We start from the raw sequence: 8,249 nt of genomic DNA on the forward strand, positions 1-8,249 counted from the left end.
TAAAACTTGCATTCCCTGCTTGGTCATAGTCCTTCAATGCTGTACTACCACATTGCGTATATATGATGCTACTGTAAGTTCATTCGCTGTGATAAGCCGTTTATCAGGGTTTACAAAAAAATCTAATAAAAACAGAAAGCCCCTCACAAGGTCTTTTTATGCTGAGAGGTTATGTTCTGTTTATTGTTGCCTCCAGTGAATTAATTCAGATTTTCTTGGCTCAAGTTTTTATTTTAGAGATTCATTTAGCCTGTGTTCATGTGAAAATGACAGTGAATGAGCATTATAAGCATTATATGGTTTTGATAACTATATATATATAGTTATAGCAACTACATATATATATATATACATATATATATACATATATATATATATATATATATATACATATATATATCTATATATATATGCATATATATATATAAACTATAAAATCCTAAGAATTATGAACTAGTATTACTAAAATTAAAGTGATCAACAATATATTGGAGCAGCTATATACTAATAAATTATTTAAAAGCAATACTTATCTTTTTTTCTCAGCTACTGTCAGTTTCATGACTTTCTCATTCATCTGCCTGTGTTGGAAACCAGCCTATTTGAGAAAATATACATATATATATATATATATATATATATATATATATATATATATATATATATAGAACTATATTTCCCAACTAGGAGGCTTCTATCAATATATAATCCATGTTAGGAGGCTCTGAAAAATTAGGAGGCGTCCAGGGAGCCTCCTAATTCTAGCAGTGTTTATAGTGCTTAACAACCCTATAGAAGTATTTTAAACATGATTCCCATAATTGCCTTATATATCTATATTCATATATATGGAAAAGAGGAGACAACTCCAACAAAAATGTGTAATTTTCTATCAATAAATTACAAACTCTAGGAGGCTCTTATATATGGAACTAGGAGGCATACATCAATTTTAAAATATTCTTACTTTAAAGTGTTTTGGTATCGTTTCAGTTAATAGCACAATGTATTTAAAAACATATTGCAATAAGCTTATGACTAATCATCAGCCAATACAAGGAATTAGCAGCTATGTCGGATACAGTCAGTTTTGCTAATATTCATGATAGCTTTATTAGATTTGGGAAATAAAGTTGTATATTAACAAACTACAATACATTACAATTTATTTGCTGACCCTCTTTATGGTTTTCAAGACTGCCATTTAAGCACTCCCTTTTTTGCACGGTTTCTCATTGATCTGCTCTTTTTTGTGAAAATTCACAATAATTGCACATTATGGTTTCCACTGATGTTTAAGCATGGCTGTAGTAAAAGTTTAAATAAGTGTATAATCAGTACAATTCATATTTTTGCTGCCGTTGCATCCAGCCACAAAATAAATCTTTTTTTGAAACTTTTCATCCGAACGCAATACCTGAGAGATGGTTTTTTAGTCGAAGAATTGATTTTTTAAATTTATTGAAATAAAGTGGCAAAAGTATAACCACAGTATATAACAGCTAGCGAGATGTGGCTGTTATAATGTTGCTGTGGCTGTTAGGACTATTAGTTCTTCACCCATGTAGTCTACTAGAGCTTGGTAGCAGCGGAATAACTACATGTAAGGGAGCACGTCACATTTGGTAAGTTGTTCATGTTATTTTAGTCAATTTACAGTTTATTTACTTGAAACATACAGTTGTAGAAAAGCAGTATAAATTTTATTTAATAAAGAAATAGGACTAGCGTGAAAAAAGTATGTTTCAATTATTATAATTTTTAAGGAATGTAGCATAGAACACGTTTGATATATATTTTTTTACACCTGTTTATGTCATCCAACTGCTGATATTGTTCTGCATAAAAAAGTCAAGAAAGTTCAGCATTATAATACCATAAAGGAGAATATCAAAACTTTTTGTAAAATCCTAATTTTGGACTTTATTATTGTTACACGAATGTTCAGTTTTGTAACATCAACACAGACAAGCCAGCTGACAATTAATAGTTATTTTAGTGAATCAGTTAATTCTCTAACATTAATCTATTTTCAGTTATTAATATAATAATTTTTGATGTTTTTTTATAATGATAAGTAAAGTTATTAATGTGGTTCTACCAACAGTCAAAACTGTTGTTAGAATATCATGATCATTATGTAATTGTATTATTGTTATCATGAATAGTGAGAGTTTGCGTATTTCAGTTATGATTTTGTAAGTAATAGTAGTACATGCATAGGCATAAGCAAGTAAGTGGTGTATATGCGGCCTTTGAATTTTAAAACTTCTAGTATTTAGTTTGAATATTGTGTAGTAATTGTGTAGTAATTAAAAGCTTAGCTGTTTTATAGAGCTTCAGTAGTAGGAGGCAGACATTCAAGTTTGCCAAAAAACCTAACCAGTGAACTAAAATGTGTATTTTGCATTCATTTTGGTTTGTATATCTGTTTATGCTATTTGAATTATCTATTCATTTTTTTAGAAACTTGGTAAGCATTAATGCCAGTATATTCATCAGATGGCAGAGAGTATTAGACAAAGTTGGATGTTCTTTTCTAGAAAAGGTATGTTGCTAATCACACGTTGGTTTGCATAAAAAATATGTCAAAATAATCAAGGTTTCATCTACCGAATTTTATAATATTTTTTAACATGTACATAAGTATAGATTACAAACTATAAAACATTATATCAGTAAGGTTGTATTTTTAAATGTAGTAATTTTTGACGTTTTGGCAAAGTTACTATGATAAGCAAAACTTTAAATTCACCAACACAAAATATATTGTACAAAGTTTTACTGTAACTAGCAAATGTATACCTGACGTAAGAATGTAACAGCATGCCCAAAATTAGTTTTTCTTTGTATAATTGCAAATAGTCAATGACGCTTCATAATCAAATTAATCAATTAGCTATAGATAACTGCTGGATGAGAAGCATTGATGGCCCACACCAAAGACTGATTTGCAGACATAAAATTAAAGGTATGCGATATTGCAATAAGTTGCTGTCAACTAGCACATTATACATGCGAGCCAAAAATTAGTGTGATAATTTGATATAACCATAGCTTCAGTAAGAAAAGTTGTCAATTTTTACAGGCATTGTATTATTTCAAATGCTTACATAAACCATTATGCCACTTTTGTGTTCTATTCATCTATTATTGGCAGATTACATAATATAAATAGTGCAAACCAATCAAAGGAATGTAGCATAGCAAAGAGATTTAGTATTGCTCTTCTTAGTTTTTATGAGTCATCGTTGCAAATGCTGAGCACTTGCATAATTATATAAAATGAATAGTTTTCCATGGTTACTCATTACCACTTTTAGTTACTCAGTCAACACTGAGAGTAATTATCAGATTTGAGATATCATGTTTAGAGGCAGGAGATTGACAAATATTTTGTTGGTTTTTACTCTTACCCTACCGTATGCGAATTTATGCTAAATCTATCAGCAACTGCCGTATGCACATTTTTGCGAATTTTCCAACAATTGCGTGGTCACCTAATTTTATTATCCGTTAAAAACATAATGGATGATTTTAAAACTTTGATGGTATTGTCAGTGTGGTTCGAATATTTCTCTAATAGATTAGTCTAAGATAACCAAGCAGTTTCAAATTTTTTATTGAGAATTTCCAAAATAAAAATGGACATTTTTGTGTAAGTTTTGTTAAGTATCGCGCAATTCAGAAAACATATAATTACTTACATGTATGTTGATGACACTATAGCCAATTCAAATTCAGATTTTTGTGATTACACAGATAATTAAAGTAGCAGCAGTGACTCTGATGATAGTGAAAATAATAGTTTTTTAAGTGTAAGGGACATTGTAGAGCATCGTTTTAGCTTCGTAGCGATTGTAGCTTCACATAGCTTTAGCAATGCACAAAGTGAAGGTACATTGATTTTTGCATATGTTAACATTTTAGCAAAATAAAATATATTACAAAAAGTTTCTAGATAAACTTTGAAGTTGAAACAAAATTGTATACATGCTTCATGTACATATCATGAAGCTAAATTGGCAATTTTCGGTGAAATGGCTGGCGGTAGGCCGGTAGCTTAGTTTGTACATGGGTGGCAGTAAAAGGGTAAAGCTATAACAGAATTAGAGATACAAGTGTATGTATTTCCTTTTGAATGATTTAGTGAACTTTGATGATTCAAGACAATGAGTTTGGCGAATGATATATATGTATAAGATGCTGCTGAAGTTGCGCAATTCAACTCATGGCTTTTAATTATTACCTCAAAATGTTGAAAACACGCGATAGGAAGGGCCAGAACACTACTAAAACTCATAGTTACTCAAACCTGAAATACAGTAGGTTTTATACAAATTGCTATACAATAACAAAACTGCAAAACTATTGGTTAAAATATAAATAGCAATATATATTATTATTTTTGGCCTTCGGTATCGGGCAGCATGTATGCAGTTGGTTTGCTGATGTTAACAAAAGTTTTACTAATAAGCTACATAATTTGCTCAATTATTTGTGTCAACTTTAAAATTGAAAACAAATGTAGTGTTAGCACTTTTAGAATATACTACAAACAACTCAGAGGAACTTTTTGTGGCATCTGACTTGAATTTAAAAGTTCTCTGAAAATGCAACTTGTATTTGCCCATTTTAATACTTTAAAATGTCAAAGGGAGCTCATAATGAAAGCAACTTTAATATAATTTCAAGATGCTCAAAGCGGTACGGATGTTATGTTGACAAACAATAAACGGTCACTCTGTACTATGGCTAGTAAGTATTTACATGTTTTTAGATTTTGCATTGATGCTTTCAATTAGGTAGTGTAGGAAATCTATTTAAATTAGCTAAATTACCAGCATGTGCAATACCCAGCTTTGTTTCCTATCCATCCCAAACATTTTGCCAATGCTTATAATAATTCATTGCTCTTTTCAAATCTGATTTCTGAACCAAAGGTAGTTTTAGCAGTATAAGAACATATACTTCTCTTCCTATGGGTCTACTCACTTTTCTGTAGCAGCGAAGGCCATTGTTTTTAAAAGGTCTGTAAGAATTGTATTACCTATTTTGACTTCCATTGGTGCTCGTAGCAAATATAATTTCAGTACAATTTGCATCAATAAAGTTATTATTACTTGTTTGTAAAGTATTTGGAGCAAAACAATATTTTATGTGCACAGCAAACATTTTTGCTGCAAGCTTACCAAAACAAAATAAAACGTTTATTTTTATGTTACATTTTAATTAAACATTATGTTCTATTCAGTTATTGCTGTCAGTACTATGCAGTTATTGCTGTCAATGTTCTTTGTGCATTCTTGGCACACTTTTATGTTAAACTTCCAATGCATTAAACACTTTAGAAATAAAGTGTCCAAACAAGGATGCATAACATGAGATTTGTCACTGGCTTGTTTTGACCTATAGCTAGCACTCTTTAGCCAAAGGTGTCTAGCTTTACTAAAAAATTTGGTAGTGAAATTGTACATAAATTCATTGCCTGCATACACGTCAATCATGATGCCTATGCTCTTATTATGTGTGTTCTACTATTGCCTGCTTAGCTAATTCACTTTCTACTTCTCAATAGCCTCAGCCTCCGAATGAAAGCTATTGTTGTTATTCCTATTCTTTGTAACTTTATAATGAAGGAGGTTGTGGTTGGGCAGCTCATTTGCTTTTCACTCTATTAGAAGTATTGCAGCACAAGTATAACTGCAGTAATAAAATCTTCACAGAATTGCATAATGTGGTCTTATTCTCCAAGGTCTTCTCACTAGCAGAAATGACCTATGTACTTATGCTATTGTGGTTTGTGCTTAAAGTGACTCATTCTCCTAATGTGGCATGGCTTGCTATCTTCTTGCATGCTAGTCAATTGATTAAATAGATTGTAAGAAACAAGCCAACCTCTCACTCCTACACAACCTAAAGACTTATCACATAAGTTCAACCTTCTAGCGAGATTGTAGCCGCTAAACATTTTGCTTTTTTCACGCGTCTAGCCATTTAGGGTTTTGCAGCAGCAGAAGAACAGACTAATCATGTCACAATTGGTATATTTGTTTGTCACAATTGTTTTATATTACTTTTGCCAATTTTGTCATTGAATTAATTGTACCATAATTTATTATGGTGAAAAGGCATCATGAAAAAGTATTTTACTTCGCCTCAATACCAATGCAAAAGGTTAGACTGGTAGTGGCCATTTTTGACCTGTAGGGTGAGCCACTTTAAATACTATATCAAAGCAACTTACTCATGTCATCAAATTGCGACGGCAAACAACAATGCATAGGTTTTCGCAGCTAATTTGGATTTGGATTTTACTGCCTTAATTGCAAGATCGTAATACTGTCAAGTTAAAAAGGTCAAGAAACCCCAACTTTATAATGCTAAAAGAATGAAATTATTACTAATTTTCATAAAATGATAACTTTGTAATTATTCACGAGGGTAGCTTTGTGAGATTAACCGACACACATTAAAATAGTTATGGTAACATATAGCACAGTAGCCAGCAATTGATGAATATCTGTGACTCTGTCGATGCTCCTAACTTTTGTAACTTTTTAAAAAGCATTAAAATAATTATGGATGCTTTTTATTCTGATTAGTAGTGTTAGCTGATTGATAGCACCAAACAGGCAGAATTATTAGTAGCCTATACTTTACTGCCCAGAGCAAGCAAAACGCTGTATCTTGATATTTGTAAATTGTTCAGCACAAGCACAAACGCGTTTTGGTCAAGCCTGGCATCAGTATTAGCAGTATTTTGGTTGTTTTTTTTATTTATTATGGTGAGATATTCAACAATCTTTACCGAATTTTTTTTTCGTGAAACTTTAAAATCAAAGGAGTTATTTCACTTAGGGCATTTTGTTTGCTTAAATTGACAATTTACTAAGCTGGCACTAGGCAATCAAAACGCCCTATCACTGCAGATAGGGCCTTTTGATTGCATAATTGGACTGGTTTCTCATTGTTAGTTTGCCACAAGACCATTTGCCATGTGTGGATTATCAAAGGATTACAAGTTTAAATTCTGATATTAACCCGCAATTAGTCAACAAAATGATATATGTTGCAATTCCTATTACTCATCCAGTCAACACATGGATTAAAGCCCTGTAATAGCCATATTTAGCTCAAAAGTTAAGAGATGATCAAAGATCTAGGTATCCTTCAAACCTGATGTCATGAAATGAAAGGAGTAAGTAAAATAGTAGTTTAAAAAAGATCAAAAGCTTTTATTGAAAATAATTTAGAGCAAACAACTGAGTGCAATAACGTCAGTATTTTAAAAAAGCAAAACCTTCCAATGGACATGTAATTAAAACAAATTTTTCATCAAATCTCTGAGTCGGATCTTGAAATCGAGACTTTTGTCACTTAGATATCGTCCTGTCATAATAAATATATTATGATAAAAAATATAGCAATAAGATGAGCACTTAGAAGTGCACTAGCTTGTATGAGCTGCCTTAAAACAACCAAATATATATGCTTCAGTTTCGCTTCCCTTTGTTTATATACTCTTTGATTACATAATGCTGCTCATAATGTCCAACTTTGTGTATGTTCAGGCCAATCAAAACGCTGTATCTGCAGATAGAGAGCTTTGATTGCCACTTTATGTGTGGTAAATGTGGATAGGGCATTTTGCACATTGTGAAAAGTGCTATTTCTGGTGGTCTCAGATATATGAAATTTTGAGACATGTTAGATCTCAACCTAAATTACATATAAGCACAAAAAAGTGAATTTTGAAAAACTTGTCAGATAGGGCGTTTTGCTTGCTTAGGGCAGTATAAAGTTATGATAATGTATTATTTTCATTGTAATTAACAAGTTGATGCATTTTAGTCGTAATTTGATACGGATTTAAACTACAGGCTGAGTCATAAGTAAGTGACTGGAGTAAATGAAATCCTTTAAATTGCTGAAGCTTTAAAATCTATGTTTCAATTTTGTAGAAGAATATCGCAAGAGATAAAAATATTACTGCTTCATAGAATTTTAGTAATGGGAGGTAGGGACACGGATTTGCTGAAAAACCTAAAAACATCAGGCATCTTTTGCATCAATTTTTAATCTGCATAACATCTGTTTGGGCTATTAAAATTGTTTTGCTTATTTTGGTAGAAACCTGGTCACCGCATCCAAGCACTATATCCACCAGATGGAAAATGGTACGAAGCACAGCTGGACGCTTTCTTGAAGGGGGTATGTTGCTGATTAACGGTTAATTTCCACAAGAG

This window comes from Watersipora subatra, chromosome 10 (assembly GCF_963576615.1).
Source record: "Watersipora subatra chromosome 10, tzWatSuba1.1, whole genome shotgun sequence".
In the NCBI taxonomy this organism is placed as follows: Eukaryota; Metazoa; Bryozoa; class Gymnolaemata; order Cheilostomatida; family Watersiporidae; genus Watersipora; species Watersipora subatra.